The sequence below is a fragment of the Mustela nivalis genome (genome assembly GCF_964662115.1).
Source record: "Mustela nivalis genome assembly, chromosome: 17".
NCBI lineage: Eukaryota > Metazoa > Chordata > Mammalia > Carnivora > Mustelidae > Mustela > Mustela nivalis.
In genome coordinates this window covers 7615970-7634512 of record NC_139036.1, presented here as the reverse complement: position 1 = coordinate 7634512, position 18543 = coordinate 7615970, and positions in this window count along the sequence as shown.

Sequence of the window (18543 nt, the reverse complement as noted above, 5' to 3'; positions counted from 1 at the left end):
CTGTGCCAGACCAAATATATATATGTATTAATTATAAATCACAGTATCACACTGTTCACTGTTTTTTTAAATGGAATAAGTGGAATATTTAGTATTATTTTTAACTTCATATACGTATGTGTCTGCACATTTATATCAATACATTAATATCACATTATTTACATCACATACATCTCTTACATGTTTATAAAACAAGGATGTCCTATTAGAGAAGCTGAGACACCAAGAAAAGGCAAGGAATCCTGAAGTGGTTAGCCAAGTTAAGTAGGGGGACAGGAACAAGGGGTGAGTTTGTTTGTTGCTGTTTTAATCACACAAGGGGTGACTGATGCCTGTCTTTACATTGTGGCTAAGGAGCCAGGGCAGAAGATAGTGGAAGATACAAGTAAGTAAATTGGATCTCAGTGGCGTTCCTTTCCTGTGTGAACTGAGGCAAGTGACACTCCTCGGAGGTTATCTGTAAACCAGGGGGCCCGGGCCCTGATAGTTGTCTTATCTTCCAACATTGTTGTGAGGAGCAAATGGCATATTTGATGAGCACCTGCATTGTGACTGATAAAGTATGACATAAGCAGTAACTATGGGCCTCACTTGGGTTGGGTGAGCCCCCCCCCCTTGATGGATCAAACTAAGAATCCAACAACAGAAATCACCCCACACCAGGGCCCTGCCTACACACAGTTCTGCCGTAGCTTGCTTGTCCCAAATTGCGATTCTCTGCTATTGCCAAATAAGCCCATTTTGCTGTTAAAATTACAAACTAATTAATTATTGTATACCAGATCAAACACATACTATGTGGAGTCAAGACTTTTGCCTGGTCTCCCAACACATTGTTCTCGTGATGTGACTGAGCTGTTGAGCACAAGATAAAGGTACTGGTGGAAAATTCTGGCAGCCCATATCCCCCAATCTTATCTGCTTGGAAGGGTGCCCTGACTCAGGGACCCAACCCACCCAGACTTTGGGACAATTTACCCATCACAAGAATGGAAACATCATAACCATCTTATCCTGCTTCCATTAAAGTCTGGAGTAACTGGCCACACCCACAGAAACCACAGTATACAATGTGGCTTCCCCCTGAAACCCCACATACAAGGAAAGTAGATGCTAACCATGGCAATCTGAGACTTTCTGGTCTATATTACAGTAATCACCTGCTATGACCTGCTATCACTACTCACTGTTCTATGTACCAGGAACAGAGTAACAGGGTCACCATGTGACATTACTCCAAGGGTACTGTTTATAACACAGTCTAGGTAAAAATGGCGCCCCTCAGAACACAACAATGGCAGGATGCTGACAAAATGCTGACAAAAATCAGGGTTTCATCTTCTTCCTTGGACCACAGCTTGGATACATTTCCAAGCTCCCTCTGAACTTAGGGGTGAATTCTAAGCAATGCAACAAGGGTGCAAGTGACATGCTCACTTCCAGCCTTTGCTCTTCCATCCTGCCCGTGCGCCTTCATCTTTTCTCCCTTTCCTCCCAGCTGAATGATGACAAGTTTCACAACGACCATGAAAACCATGTCTGCACTTAGAAGGATCACTGTTGTCCTGAGTCTCTGGATGACTCCACAGGGCAGTGTTTCCACTGACTTCTTTGACTGCCCCTCACTTGTTACGTGAGCCAAACAGTATCTTTTGGTGCACTCTCTGCAGCAGAATGGCATCTTGAGAATACAAGCTGAGACTGAACACTGAGAAAGAGCCAACTGTGCAAAGACTCCTGGGCAGGAAGGAGCATGGGGAGGTGTGTCCGGCAAAAGGAACTGCAAGCAGTGAAGTGGGGATGATCTTGGGGTACCGAGTCTGTCGCTGAAACCCACAGGTGTCATTCTAGTTTTCTCTATGGATCTCGAAAAGGTCTATTAATGCAAATCAGCCCCTAGGCAAAGATCATTTAGTGTCCCCACAACATTAGGATCCTGAGGCCAGATTCTAGACTACAGTGTGTTACTCACTTAGATAAATTTAACTTTATAATGCCATTTGCTGGACTGCCAACATCTCACTGTGTCCTATATCTGATCTTCTGTTGCAAGGTTATTGCAACAAAACTGCTAGGATCAAGAACACAGGCATCTTGCTCTGTGCTGCACTGATGCCTATGAATTCCTCTGGGTCTTTTTTTTTTTAAATATTTTTAATTTATTCATTTGAGAGAGAGAGAAAGAGAACACAAGCACACACGTACCAGTGGGGGAGGGGCAGAGGGCAAAGGAGAAACAGGCTCCCTGATGAGCGGGGAGCCCAATGTGGGGCTTGATCAGGACCCCGGGATTAGGACCTGAGTCCAAGGCAGCTGTTTAAGGGACTGAGCCCCCCAGGCGCCCCTCCTCAGTGTCTCCAGAGCAATCCCGAGATGGCACTTGCTGAGTCACATCCCTTTTTGTTTTCCTCATCCAGATTTTGCTGAGTCACTTCACTCTTATCCAGACCACTGCAAGCTCGTGATCGGTCTTAGTATTTTATGTGGTCTTGGATCTCTGAGCCAAGGGTGTTAATCCAAAATGCAAGGCAACATGAGAGAAGCAATGCACCGATACAAATTTTTCCATGTGTCCGTGATGGGCCTTTTCTACTGCACCAGAGAGCCCGTGGCATTCACAGAGGCCCAGGCAAAGCCAAGATTTTTGCATATAATCTCCCTGGAGATCTGAGCAGGCTTTTATTTGAAGGAATTCAGAGAGAATTTTCCCAGTTTTCTATTCTGTCTCCCTAGTCCCTGCCTCTTTGTAAAGATAAATCTGATGGAAAGCACACCCAGACCACAGGGCTGAACTCCCAGGAATGACAGCACTGAGCCAACCACACTTAGGGCCTCAGGCAAGCTGTTCAGGCCAGTGCTCTCCAGAGGCCAGGGTAGTGGGCAGACAGCCAAGTCCAGAGGGTGGCCTCAGCCACAGTGAGGAGCTCCCAATCACACTTTCTCCTCTTTTAAGTTTTTACTGGGAAATATTGGCAGGCATGTACCTACCACTAGCCTTACGGTCTTTTAGGGTCCTGCCATCCTACAGAGCTAAATTCGAATGTCTTTTCCTCCATAAAGACATCTTGTGTTCTACCAGTGTGAATGAGTCTCTGCCTCCCCTGTCACGCTCTCTGCCTATTATCTAGCTTTATAGCATTTAACATTTTTACATACGTCATCAGGGCTTGTTTTCTTCCACTGGACTGGCAGGTTCTCAAGGATGGGAACTGTTTCTCTGGCTCTTGGGCCTGAAATAATGGGCATTCAAAAAAAAGTTCAATTCGGGGCAGCTGGTGGCTCAGTCGGTTAAGCACCTACCTTAGGCTCAAGTCATTATCCCGGGTCCTGGGATGGAGGCCTCCACCGGGCTCACTGCTCAGCGGGGAGCCTGCTTCTCCCTCTCCCTCTGCCCCTCCCATCCCGTGTTTTCTCTCTCTCATAAATAAATAAGATTTTTTTTTAAAGTTTAAGTAGGGGTGCCTGCGGGGCTCAGTCGTTAAGTGTCTGTCTTTGACTCAGGTCATGACCCCAGCGTCCTGGAATCGAGTCCCGTATCGGGCTCCCTGCTCTGTGGGAAGCCTGATTCTCCCTCTCCCACTCTCCTTGCTTGTGTTCCCTCTCTCAATGTGCCTCTGTCGAGTAAATAAAATCTTTTTAAAAAATAAATAAATAAAAATTAATAAAAATAAAAAGTTCAAGTAAATTAAAATAGGTAAGAATTTGGCCCTAGAGAACTATTTAATCCATCAAAGGTAGCATTTCTTAACCAATTTAAACACCTACAAAATCACTTCCTAATTACAAGCCAAAACCTCTTCTACATTTGGATATTTTTGCTCTAAATGGTTTGCTTTTGCATACAGTGCTGCAGAGAAGAACAATGTAGTTTTATCTTTGTGAGCAACAACCTTAATGATTTCTACAAGTGAAATACCCGGATCAAAGGGTATTCAAAATACCCAGGCTTTAAATTTATATTGCCAAATTGCCCTCAGGAGAGTTCTAGTAATACACAATACCAGGAAGAATTATTAAGAATATAGGAGCATCTGGATGGCTCAGTGTAACCTCTGCCTTCGGCTCAGGTCATGATCCCAGGGTCCTGGGACCGAGCCCCGCGTCAGGCTCTCTGCTCACCAGGGAGCCTGCTTCCTCCTCTCTCTGTCTGCTTCTCTGCCTGCTTGTGATCTCTGTCTGTCAAATGAACAAATAAAATATTTTTTTTAAAAAAAGAATTATTAAGAACATCTGGTTTTTGGCAATAAAACTGAGAATTATTTGGTCACAACTTTATCAATTTCATGTGCAAGAATACAGTGTATTTTGGTTTTATTTCCATGTCTTGATTAAAAAGTATGTTAAATGTTTTCCTGTGTGCTAGTGGTACTATGGTGGTTTTTTGTGAACTGACTGTCCTTTGCCTGTTATCTCCACTGGCATATGATGGGGAGAAAGGCTGCCTGAAGACTTCAGATCACTATGAGAATCAAAAGACTGTTAACTTATCTATATGTTGTGCTTTTGTTATTTCCTAAAATGTCCAGCTGTAAAGAAGGGAGATCTTATCAGTTATCATTCTTTTAGCGGCAAAAGTCAGAAATCTAATTCAAACTAGTCAAAACAAAAAGAACAATAAATAAATAAATAAATAAATGAAAGGTACTGGTCTCTGATATATGATGATTTAAAAGAAATCTATATCTGGTCATTCAACTGACAAAAATATATTTCTCAGATATAGTTGGTCTTCATTTTTAGTTTCTAAAAGCATTTCAAAGCCATAAAGGCGAAGTCGTGTCTTATTATAAATGAAGGTGTTTGGACCCCACCTAAGTGTGGGAGCTGGTTGCCAGGAGGATCAACCATGTGGTTGGAAACTTTTAATCCCACCCTCAACCTCTGATTAAATCACTCAATGGCCAATGACTTAGTCAATCAGGATTATGTAATAGAGCCTCCATAAAAATCAAAGAGGACAGCTTTTTGGTTCTTCTGTTGGAACATTTCCAAATGTGGGGAACCAGAAGAGTCCTACATGCCACCAAGCCAGGCCCCAAGCTCCAAGAGAGCAGAAACTCCTTTGTTCTAGATCTCACCCTATGTGTCTCTTTCATCTGGTTATTGATTTATATTATTTAATAAACTGGTAAATATAATACTTGTCTGCCTGAGATCTGTGTGTCACTCTAGCAAATTCATCAGACATGAGGAGGAGATCATGGGGAACTCCATTATTTAGCCAGAAGCACAGGTAATAGCTTGGAGCTTATGAATGGCCTGGGTGGGGGGCGTCTTGTAGGACTGAACCCTGAACATATGGAATCTGATGGGCAGATAATATTAGAACTGAGTTAAATTGAACTGAATTCCTGAACATCCTACTGGTGTCTGAGAGGGGCTTGTCATTGGGGGAGGGGATGAACAGCCACTTTCCTACTGTTCATAGTGTTGGATCTAGAACACTAAGAGTCTTGTAACAGAAATGCCAGGAACTCTCCTAGCTTCAGGTGTGGGTTGATCAAGAGTATCAAACAATATAGTAAGACTCATTATTTCCCTCTCCCTTGGCCCTGCCTTCTGCAGATCCCACATGAGGATGGTTTCCATTCCCAAGCTTGTGTCTCTCTCCCAACAGACCCAGCACCATTCTCATTGCATCTCATTGTCTCTGGTTTTTGTTACCCATCCCTAGACCAACCATTGTGGCCAGGGGACCGAGATTCTGTCATTATGTCTGAATGTACTGTCCACCTCTAGAGCCGAGATGGAGTCAACTCCACTGCAAGAGCACATGGGTCTGAGAGTTACCCAAACAAAAGCAAACTGAAGGAGTTCTGGGCCATCAAAAACCCAACAAATGTCCACCATAGAGATTGCCACAAGTAAGCTGTAGAGGCTCAGGTTCAGGGATTAGTAAAAAAGAAATAAAATTATAGTAACAAGGGAAAAGGATTCAGTGCACCAACAGGAAGAACACTGTACTCTGACTTACCATGAGAAGAAAGCACCTCAATCCAGAGAGGATGTGTCACACTTAGAGGACTGGGGAAGACTAGGGAAGGAGGGTGAAAAATTACAAGAAGAAAGAACAGGCTCAGTGGGCTTCAACGAGGGGTGGACAGGAAGAGGCTGTGGTGATCAGAAAACCCATGTTGAGTGCTTACATTTTTATCAGGGAAGCAACTTTAAATAATAATACAGTCCCAAATATGGCTTCCACAGAGGACACAAAAAGTGGGAAATGAAGAGATTGAGGCATGGTTAGCCCAGACACCTGGAACGATGACAATGCGTTCCTGAATGTTACCAAGAAAAATAGCACAGAAGAAGGTGAAGCCAAGGAAGGAACTCCTTGAGGAAAGTGACTCTGACTTCAGAGGACCATCACCAGCAAGGATAGTAAAAGAGTCATTTGAATAGATAAAGGACTTCCAAAGAGTCCAGAACTTTGAGTAGCTTTGGTTTAGCACTATTTTTAAAATATCAGGAGCAAAATTTAAAAAGACAGTTTTCTTCTGTCCCAGGAAGGGAACAGTGGAATGGAATGGAATAAGTAACTGGAATTCATGGCGGGGGAAATGAAAGGAAGCAGAAATTGTAAATAAAGTTAATAAAATAAACTCAATAAATATATCTGTGCTCTTTTTCTCACTTCTTTCAAATACATTTTTTTTATAAGTGACAATCATAATGATGTACTGTTGGGTTGGTAACACAGACACAATAGGTAGGATAACAACACCAAAAAGGGAGAGGAGAAAATAGAGATATATAGAAATAAAGTTTCTCCATTTTGTTGAAATTTACAGTAAATCTGGAGTCAATTCTGAGAAGAAGTATACTGTGAGCCCCAGAGCAACCATTAAGAAAATAACTCACACTAGTTAAAAAAAGTATGAAAGGAAAAAATATATAAATAAAAATAAATAAAAATTAAAAAGCACAAAAAGAATTAAGGTGTCCCGCTAGAAAACAGGAACTCTGAGAGAGCCATGCTGATATCAAACAAAACAGAGTTAAAAACAAACGACAAAAATGTTACCAGAGAATATTCTATACAATGATGAAAGGGTTAACCCATCAAAAAGGCACAATGAGGAGCATATACGCACCTCACAATGAACCCCCCAAAATACTCGAAGCAAAAACTGACAGAATTGTGGGGACAAGTACACAATTCAAGAAAAATAACTGGACACTTCAATATCTGCCTTATAATAACAGACAGAATAACTAGACAGAAGATCAACAGAGACACCGACAAACTGAACGCTATAAAACATCTAGACCTAACAGAGACCTCTAGATGACTCCACTCGCCAGTCGTAATCTACGTAATATTCTCAAGAGCACGTGGAACATTCTCCAGGACAGACTATATACGATAACCCAGAAAACAAACCTCAATAAATTTAATAGGATTAACATCAATCAAGTATGTTCTGTGACCACGATGGAATTAAATTAGGAGAGAAATGAACTCCATTCAATCCAGGGTTTCCATAAGGGAGGACCTTCTTTATGGGGAGTGGTATATGTCACAAAGAAAAAGCAATTCAGTTAAGGCTGGAGGAGGGAAGGAACTCGGCGGAAGAGGTACAGCGCAGACAGCAGGATCTCCCAAGCTGTGATCCATGGGTGGGCTTCAAGAGTATTAACCTGCAAACATTGCATATGGACCTACAGAGGATCCACAATTTTACGAGATTTTTCAGAGCCACCCATTATCCAAAAAAGGTTAAAAATCTCCAATGTGCTTCCACTGGTCATGATAAAGGCAGAGAAGAGAAGGGGCCCTGGAGAGGGAAGGATACTGAGCTGGATAAGGAATCAGAGTCAGGGCGGGGAGCAGAGGGAGTCTGTGCTGAATGGTGGGGTATAAATCCCAGGACTGGAGGCAGGAGGAGAGGAAGGTTGTGGCACAGGAAGATTTGGGGGTGAAAGAAAGCCTGACACCAGTAAATTGTATGACCACTGAACGAAGATTCATTCGAATCTTGCTGGATACTTTGGAAAACACTGCTGTCTACAGGGTCCAGTGTCCATCACTCAGTATCATCAGGGGGTCGTCAGTCCCCAGTCAAGAGAGAGGCACCACCCATAACCCTGCTATTATCTAAAATGTCCTTTTTTATCTTGACATATAGAAGGTGAAGAAAGGTTTAGAATATTTATAAAACGTCAGTAGTAGTATCTGAAGCACACAAATGAAGACATGGAAATTATTTCCAGCCCTTTTATCTTTGAGCCAAATTTATTTTTTAAACATTCAAATATATAAAACTTGGAAGTCAGTTAACGTCTTGGAGTCATGAAATCTGTAGGACTGTGCAGGCCCTCCATGTAAACATGTGTCCAACAAATCACATAGCCCAATTTTCCAACCCTTCGATCCAAGAAAAGGCTTACAGCAGCTTGCAGCCAGTGGTTCTCTGAAAGGTGCTGGGCTTTGGGGAGACAGGCATCGCCAAAGCATCTCCCAAAACTGGGCCATGACATTTTAAGGTAACACATGATGTTTTAGATCTACAGAAGTGCTTCACTTTATATTTCGACCTTTGGCCATTTACTTTCTACCTCTGCAAATAGGCAGGACCAGCTACATAATTTGAAAGACCCACTGCAAAATGAAAATGAGACACTGAGAATTTCAAGATGGTGGCAATGGAACATTAAATCAAGTGTGGGGTCTATAGGACTGCCAAGCTCACACGCCTACCAAAGCTGCCCCTGCATCAAGGACAGGAAGGCAATTCCACAACCTCAAGATTAGATTCTCTTATATTTTTACTTGTATCTTTTGTGATTTCATTTTACATTAGTACTTTCATCATTCTGGAGTTTGTTTGGTATGTGGTTTGAGCTACAGATAATAGCTGACCCTTGAACAATGTGCGGTTAGGGACACCAATGGTCGAAAACAGAACTTTGGATTCCCCGGAAGCTTAACTACTACTAGCTTACTATTGACTGGAAGCCTCACTGACAAATAAAGTCAGTCAATGAACCCATGTTCTGTATGTTATACATATTATATACTATATTCTTACCATAAAATAAGCTAAGGAAAAATGTTATTAAGAAAAGCATAAGGAAGAGAAAACACATTTACAGTATTGTATTTATCTAAAAAAAATCCATGTGTAAGAGTTGTTCGGGGGTCAACTGTACTTTGCATTTTCAGAAGTGGAGAGACAAATGTCCAGCTGTCTCTTCCTACAGATGTGAAACACTACCATTACTGTATTCAAAATCCTGGTCTCGCTATTCTTTTCCTCTGGTCTGTCCATTCTTGTACCTGTTCCACACAAGTTTTATCTTATTCTTATAAATCATTTTAAAGTTTGGCAATGTTTGTATGTGCCCTGTCATTCACTGGTTCCTGTATTATCTGGTCTTTCATTGTTCCCGCCAAACTTTAAAATCACTTGTCAGGTCAAGAAAAAGGAAAAAAAATCCTTCCTGCTTTAACAGGAATTGTATTAACTTTACCAATTAACCTCAGAATCATCTTTACGATCGCCTCAGGTTCATGTACTTTGAAAGAACAGCAACTCTCTCAAACTGCCTCCAGCAACAGCCTATTAGCCTAAGCACAAAAATAGAAATAAAGAGATAAAAAATTTCTCAAGAACCCAGACAGCTCATTAAGGCTAGACCTCTTGGAAAGTGAAAGGCAATCTGAGCACTGGAAGAGGCTTCTTGACCCAGAGAGCTTTAGGGACTGGTTACCCTATCCTGTCTGTCCTGCCATCAAGGTGGCTCTCTTCCTGTGGAAACCGGCTCCTACCAACCCTGGTGCCATATGCCAACAGCCTCATCATGTGCTCTCAGTTCACCTTGGTTTCCACTCACTCATGGCTTTGATTCCCCACAGTTTCTGCTTCTGCTCACTCATGGGTGCTCATTGGCCTTTGCTACTCTGTGGCCCAGAATCGAAAGACATAGTTTCGTACCAATACTGGAGAAGTACCATACTTGTCTTACGGGCAGTCTTCTATTTATGGCCAAGTGATACTGGTTTTCCATTATGGCAGGGAATTTCAACTTCCTTGGAAATCAATGCAGTTGAATGGAAAAAGTGATGGATCTCGTGAAAAGACAATTTTTTCTTCTTTTGGAAATCTCGAAAGGTAGTTATTCTTATTATCTTTCTAAAGCCGAGAGAGTAAACAAGGATAATGCAGTAACCATGACAACTACCATTTGCTCACAGGTCTGTCATGCCTCTCAGCTGTAATCTTTCCCACATACTCAACTGCTAGAGAAATCCAGGGTATTTCTCCAGATGGTGTGGGTTTTGACACCATGATGATGAGCAGGACACATAATGCAGCTGAATATAGTGATGATGCCACCAGCACCATGACTGGCCCTCCCTCCCCCTTCCCTTCATGGGGCTCTGCATAACACCCCTCCCACCCTGCCTACCCTGTGTCTGAGCAGGATGAAGGGGCAAAGAAGGGTCAGGCTTGAGTCTGCAGTTCTGACTGTTCTGAGGAGAGATGGCCATCACTAACTGTACCCTACTCTGAATTCTTCTCTAGATGTTCCACTTATCCTCCTAAAGGCAACAGCAAGCCAAAGAGGGAGTATCACAGAGACACAGTAAAAAAAAATAATAATAATAAATGACACAGTACAAAAATAAATGACAGAAGTCTGGAAATCACTGGCTGGTCTAGGAGAAATCCATGGAACAAAAACTAAGGAGTATTTAGACCCTTCCCTGACATTACCAGCAACAAGCCATGCAACTCCATACAAATTATTCAAGCTTTTCTGTGGCCTTTTTCCCCTGTCACACATGGGCTGATAATACTGCCTGTTGCACCTCCCAATGAGGAGGATGTGATCAGAGAGAAATGACAGACAGCTCTTTGGAAAGCCCAGCAGACCGGTGAGAACCAGAGGGATGAGATGGGGCATGCAGGCAGTAGCCAGAGAACTGTCCTCCTCCTGCTCCACATCAAAGGGGCTCTTGCTGTCTATATACAGGAAAACTGTCCTCGGCAGGGTATTTTTTGCTAAGAACAATGCAGAGCCCATGACATCCTTTACAAAGTAGTAGAGTAATACCAAGTAATTAATGTAATTCTCCCCAGGAAACACATGTGGGAGAAAGTCAAGAGGGAAACATACCAGTCACCAATCGGCACTGCACTGTACTAGACACGGCACATCGCAAGGGTTGGCCAGATGACCCTTGCCCTCAAGGAGGATCTAACTCAGTAAAGAAGATCAAGTACATATTTTAGACTCTACCGTAAGAAAAAAAAATGTGATGTGATATGGAGAAGGATCAGGCTAAGCGCTGCTGGAAGCTAGAAGAGAAAGACAATGTCTCTGGGGGAAGCAGGTAGCATGTTGACTACACTGCAAAGGTTTTGTTGCATTTTACACAAAGGAATGAAGGGGGAAGCACTTCTGACAACAGGGAGACCAGGAGCAAAAGTGCAGAAAGGAGGACTTCAGGAGCACACATGGCAAACAAGGGAAGCTCAGCATCATAGGAGCGCAGAAACGAAGCGAGGCTGGATGTGATGGTAAAGACCTCGGAGGTGGGCGGCAAAGACACTGATCATCCAGGGGAAGGTGGATGACTGGAGTCCGACCACCACCAGGGACTTGCTTCAGGGAGACGGCTGATCGCATATGGGAAGAATGACAGAGTGAAGATATAAGAGTTAATACCAGTGCCAATTAAGATGGCTTACGAGGTGATGGTCATGATGATGATAATTAGGTTGAGTGCAAAAGCAATGGTAAGCAACAAAAGGAAGAGGAAAGAAGAAATTCAGGGTCCTGGGGGTTTTTACTCTTTAAAATTGATCTTCACAATTTTTGGAGTATATACTCCCCTTCCCATGTCTTGGATGAAGAAAAAAGCAACTCTATCATAAAGAGGGGTAAAGTCTTGTAGAAATCACACAAGCACTCAGTGGTAGGGGAGAAAAAAAGTAATTAGAACCTAGGTTCCATGGACTACAACTTGCCCCTTTTAATTTGTCCTTCCCCAAAGTCAACAAAAATATCATCAAAGAAGCTTTGTTTATCCCAGAGAAGGTATATTTGCATTTCCAGCATTGCCATATACATTATCAGAACCAGAAGGCCAAACTTCTCTGGGACAATTTTCATTGTCCAAACCCCTTCTCCTCTAACGTGGTGATATAATTCGCATGACAGCAATTGGTTCTACCCAAGTGTACCAGCCACCACCCTGCAACCTCCTGAAAGACAACTGGCTTTGATTATTTGGGGACAAAAATAATCTCAGCTTGAAGAGAGTTCCCAATCACAACTTTCTAAATAACAGACACCAAAATATCCACTACTCTAAATAGATGGCGTCCCCCCACTTCTTTTTCTCCAAGAGGCAATGGATGAACGTCACAGGGCACTGTGGTGCCAAGAACGCATTATGCTTCCCAGATGCACGACTGACATACTGAGCAAACTATTTATGAAATTTCTTTGGAAGAGTCAAGGCAAATAACAGCCTGGCCCCCACCCCCACCATCGCCACCAAAGTTAACTGGAGTAGCTCTGCTCAGAGTGACAGGGAAAGCAGACTAGAGTGCTAGGGTGAGGTTTGGTGCAATGGGATTTACTATCTGTCACTAACTATCATTTTTCTTCCCCACACTCCAAAATTTCCTTTCTTCCCATTATCTTAAATAAGTGGCTACGTTATTGTTGCCAAATTGGATACAAGATTCCCTCTGACCTCCTCCCCCTTCCCAGTACCCACAAGGAGTTACTACCTAGGGACCTAGGGGAACTATATATGGGGTCTTAACTCCCCCAGCCTCCCAATACACACATACACACACACACACACCCCATGCTAGTAACAGACATTTAATAACTCGTAGATGTTGTGGTCTCATGAGAAAGAGGGGACCTAATCGAATAGTATTTAATAAGAGATTAATTACACAACTAACCACCATCTCCCTCGCCCCAGCCTGACTCTTCATAACCTCTTTTCCCCCTTATGGCTGTTCTCGACTAAGAGAATGGGCATGAGGTTATAATTTGGTATTATCTGCCCTTGGAATGCAGCCTCTACAGGAAGGATTTTTGGGACTCCAGATATCTCAAGATCATTGCACGCCCTCACCTGCCGGTCACGCCTGGGAAGCCAAGCTGTGAAGTAAATGAAAGATACGTGAGGTATCTAGGGTCAAACAAAGGGATTTCCCTGGAGGAGCAGCTGCCAGTGCTGCCCCCTTCCCATCACCTATACTTGACTTCCAAGGGAAGGGTAAGGCTTTGAGCATTCTGTTTGGCTGGTTGCTTAGTTTCTATAGAAACTTTCCTGCCAAGGTCTTAAACTTAATTCCAGAGAAGACCCCAACACAAACAAGAAACATTGCTTAATATGAAAACAATGAATATAAGGAATAAAAAAAAGAGAAATTTATCATCTCATTTGGGCCTATCTTGTTCAACACTCCCTTCCTCCCAATGCCAGCATCATCACCAAACCTATGCCTTATTTTTTTTTAAAGTATGTGAAGTTCCTTTGAAGCAATAAGAAAGTCAAGGCCAGACAGAGTTTAGATTCACTTAAGAAATGCTGCATTCTTATTTCTCCCTTTCATATCCTGGAGAATCACAATGCATATTTTAAAAAAACAAACTTCCCTGAGAAGTGACCCAGTAAATAAACTTGGCTGTTTAACTCTGTTGTTGAATCCAGGAGCCCTTCCCTGCCCTGGCACCCCACCCCACATACCCTTGACATTTAACCTAAGAATCATGTCAATCATAAAAGCAGAATCTATGAAATATTTAAGGAAACAATGTTCTAATAATTTAAAACTAATTCTCTAAAGTTAATCACTATTTGGGGAACTTACCCCTAACCCTCACCACTCACAAGACCAGTACCCCCCACTTAGTCACCAGAATGGTGGGCTGTGCACTGCCCCTGGAAATGCTCTTGTCTTTTGTAACCTATCCAATTAATGATTATGATCCTATACAACAAGAAGCCATTTTTACAGAGACATAAAAAAGATAGGGAGTCTGATATATTTGCACAAATAAACCCAAACTCAAAATCGAGCCTAAATAGGGCATGACAAAGTCAAAAGACCAGTTTCAGAAAAACCTGCTCTCTTTCGACAGTTCTACAGAAATCTATGTGACAGAACTTTTCTGTCAACCTGTTATTTCCTGCCTCACAGAGTATTATGAGAGTGGCCACTTGTCTCCATTAGTAGAAATTTTTAAAACTACAAAGAAATTTGTTAAATATAAATAATTCCTTTCCTGTTGTGGAAGACTGAAAACCACATCCTTTAAAGACTCAAAGTTGGGAGAAATTTCCAACAGGAGTATTTTTGAAATTATCCCTAAAATGATGGCTGATGAACTGCGTAAGACAGGGGAACAAGCATACTCTTATCTATCATATGTAACCTCCAGGGGCTTCTAGAACAAGGAAGTAGAGATAAGTACAGAAGGCTCATGATTCTAGAAGTCTAAAATGTCCACCAAAAAAGGGTCTGATAACTCAAAGATGAAAACTTTTAGAAAGATTTCTGCTTCTGACTAGGACAAGTTCCCTTGTATCTTCCCCTGATAACAACTAGAATTACTAGATTTGGGAGGGGGGGGGATGTAATCTGTTTAAAGGATTCCAAGAGCTACCAAAGTGATGAGCCAAAATCACAGGGAGAAAAAGGGCTCAAGATATTAGCTACTTTATAAGCATCACTGGGATGAAAAGCTAAAAACCTAATCGGCTGGGGAAAAGGGCAAAGGTCTTGTGTAATTTTTCATATACAGTATCTACCAATCAGTCAAAAAAATAACATAAATGAGAGGACACAGGACTCAAGGACGAAGACCAAGAGGGAAAAAAGATAACAGAAACGGAGTCACATAATGCCTCAGAAATATCAGCTATGGCTTCTAAAATAACTAACATTAATACATTCAGTAAAACATATGAAAGTTGATGTACTTCAGTAGAAAATTGAAATCTGTAAGAAAACAATCAAATGTAAACTCTAGAATTATAAAAATCAAACCTGAAATCATTAACTCAATAAGTCAGTTTAACACAGCAGGCAAAGCACAGCTGAAGAAAAAACACAGCTGTGCTCCCCCCTTGAGACACAACAAGAAAAAGCAATAAAAAGTACAGAAAAGAGTATGAGAGACATGTGGGTCATGGTAAAAAGTCTATATGTGTAACCAAAATCCCAGAAGAAAAGAGGAAAGAAATGGATCTGCAACTTTATTTAGAAAGTGATTAAAGGGGGCGACTGGGTGGCTCAGTGGGTTATAGCCTCTGCCTTCTGCTCAGGTCATGATCCCGGGGTCCTGGGATCAAGACCCGCATTGGGCTCTCTGCTCAGCCTCCTTCCCTTCCTCTCTCTGCCTGCCCCTCTGCCTACTTGTGATCTATCTGTCAAATAAATAAATAAAATCTTTTTTTTTTTAAGTGATTAAAGGAAAATTTTGAAAACTGAAGACAACAAGCCACAATTTCAAGAAAGACTATCCTGTCCAAGTAAATTACAACAAAGGATGTCATACCTTGGCATATCAAGGCAGAGCTGCCAACAACCAACAACAGAGGGGAAAGATAACACCTTTCCTGAATAGGATTAATAATAAGATTTACAAATGAGTTTTGAACAGAAAAGGGAGAAGTCAGAAGACAAGAGACTACTGTGGCACAGATTACCTTGTTCCATTTACCAATCCCAAGGGAACAAAGTACCAGGTACCAATTACCAAAACCAGGGAAGCCTCCCAACACTTCTGCATCCTGGTAGCAGAGTCTCCAAGGACATAGCGCTGCCAGGCTCTGGAAAGAACAACACTTTGCTTACGTAGAGCAGAGACAGTAAGACCAGCTTCAGTAGTGGGCATCAGTGCCCCATGGCCAGGAGGTCTCTCCCAGCAGGTGACAGAGGACACTTTGCCTACACACGCCCCTCTTATGCCACAGCAGACGGAGCTCTGTCCCCTTCCTGCAGAGGGGAGATGTACAGGCGGGCTTTATATGATATCATACGCACATACACGATACATGTGCCTCACAGAGAGTGAAAGAGCAGCCCCACGCAAGGCAACAAGCCCAGCACGGGGCATGCAGGCTTTTTATCTCTTGGTAGGGAAGTATTCCAAGCTGCAGGCCTCCTGTGATGCAGCTGGTGGGGGCTGAAACGTGTATATACAAGACTGCCTTTCCCAGCAAATATCACCCTTTAAATGCTGAAAGAAAATAAGTGATCACCCCACCTGATCACCCTGTGAAAATATTCTTCCCCCAAAAAACCACAGATGAGATAAAGAATATTAAAATCACCGTCATCAACGGGACTCTTTTAAAAGGAATACTGAAGGGAGGTCTTCAGGACAAAAGGGAACTAATCTCAGAGGAAAGCCCAAAATGCAGACCAACAGAAAGGGCATGTACATATGTGGGCAAGTCTGAATGAATTTCTGGTAGGCAACACAACAGCAACAATGCCCGTGCAATTTTAAATGTGTGTAAGTTAAAATACATGAAAATAACATAGAAGAGGGGAAGAACCTTGTGAACAAAGCACTGAAAGAACCATTTCTTCACATACTTATAAATCAAGGAAGTATGCTTTTGTCCCTAAGCAAGAGGAAGAGTAAAATAAATGTGTGTGTATTTAACAATTGATTTTTAAAAATGGAGTGAAAAATGCTGCTATGACAACAAAAAAATAAAGGAAAAATAAGTCCACAATCAAAATGGGAAATTTAAATACACTTCTTTAAGCAACTGATAAAACAGATTTAAAAAGTGAAAATATAGAAAATGTGAAAAACCTGACTGACATATACAAAACACTGAATTCAACAAGTGCAGAATGCATATCTTTCCTAGTTGTCACAGAACTTTGTAAAGTTAACCCTCATGCTATCTCTTACCCCCTAGAGAAAGTTCCAGTGAATCCCAAAAACCCAAAGCCATGCAAAATATGTCCTCTGAGTTTAGTGGAATCATGTTAGAAATCAATATACAAGATGCAGGATAATACCTTACATGCTTGGAAATTAAGCAATATTCTTCTGAATAACTAAGGGATCAAGAAGAAATAGGAATGGGAATTGTGATATACCTGTAGTAGAACACAGTGAGGATTCAACATGTCAGGAATAGACAGCTGCTTGAATAGTCCTTGCTAGAAATCATAGCTTTGAAAACACATATCAGAAGAGAAAAGGGCTGAAAACCAGTGACTTATGTACCTATCTCAAGGACACAGAGATGGGGTAGGGGGGCCTGGTTGGCTCAGTCAGTAAAGCATGCAACTCTTGATCTCAGGTCATGCATTTGAGCTGCATGTTGGGCACAGAGCCTACTAAAAAATAAAAAGGAATTTTTTAAACAAGGACATAGGAATAGAAAGCATATTAAATTCAAGAAAGGTAGAAAAAAATATGTCTAGGACAAAAAAACTGATGAAATAGAAAACAAATGTAATAAAATCAAGAAAGCCAAAAGTTGTTCCTTTGAAAAGACGAAAACTAACAAAGAAGCAATACAGCAAATATAAGTATCAAAAGTAGAGAAGGTACAAATTTCCAATACTGGACCGCAAATAAGTGTATCACTACAGATCCTACAAATAATCAAGAATGGTAAGAGAATATTTTTGAACAATTTTGTGCAAACACATTTGAAATTTCAGCAAAGGCAAACTCCCAGAAAAATACAATTTACAAACTGGCATAAGAAGAAATAGAAAATCTAAATAATCCTATATTTATTAAAGAAATTGAATACATAATTTAAAACCTCTCCACAAAGAAAACTTCAGTCTCCTAGATGCTCACTGTCAAGATCCACTGAACATTTAAGGAAGAAATTAACTATTTTAAGCAAAACTTCCAGGGACTAGAACAAAAAGGGAACACTTCCCAACTGATTTTATGAGGCCAGTATAATCTTATTACCAAACAAACTGGCAAGGAAACGACAAGTAAGGAAATCACAGGCCAAGATCTCTCATGAGCAAAGCTGCAAAAGTTCTAAACAAAAGGGTAGCAAGTCAAATTCAACAATATAAAAATAGTACACCACGGCAAAACTGGTCGTATTCAGACTCTCAAATGAGTCAATTTAACATTTCAAAGTCAATCAATGGAATCTTCAAAAATCATTTGATCAACTGAAAAGATACAGAAAAACCATGTGATAAGTCTCAAGAGCCAAGCATAATAAAATGCAGTAAACTGGAAATGGAACATAATTTTCTTAGTCTGCCAAAAGGTGTCTACAAAAGAATCTACACCAAACATAATACTTAATGACAGAATACTTAAAGGTTTTCTCTCCATATTAGGAACAAAACAATGATGTCCCCTCTCACCATTTCTACTGAACATTGAAATATCTACTGAAAGATCCTAGCCAGCATACGAAAACAAAAAGAAATATTATTTGCAGACAGCAGGACTGTGTGTATAAGAGATCCAAAAGAACCTGCAGATATGCCATTAAAAATAGTAAACATACCTAGACACAAATTCAATATACAAAATCACACTGTGTTT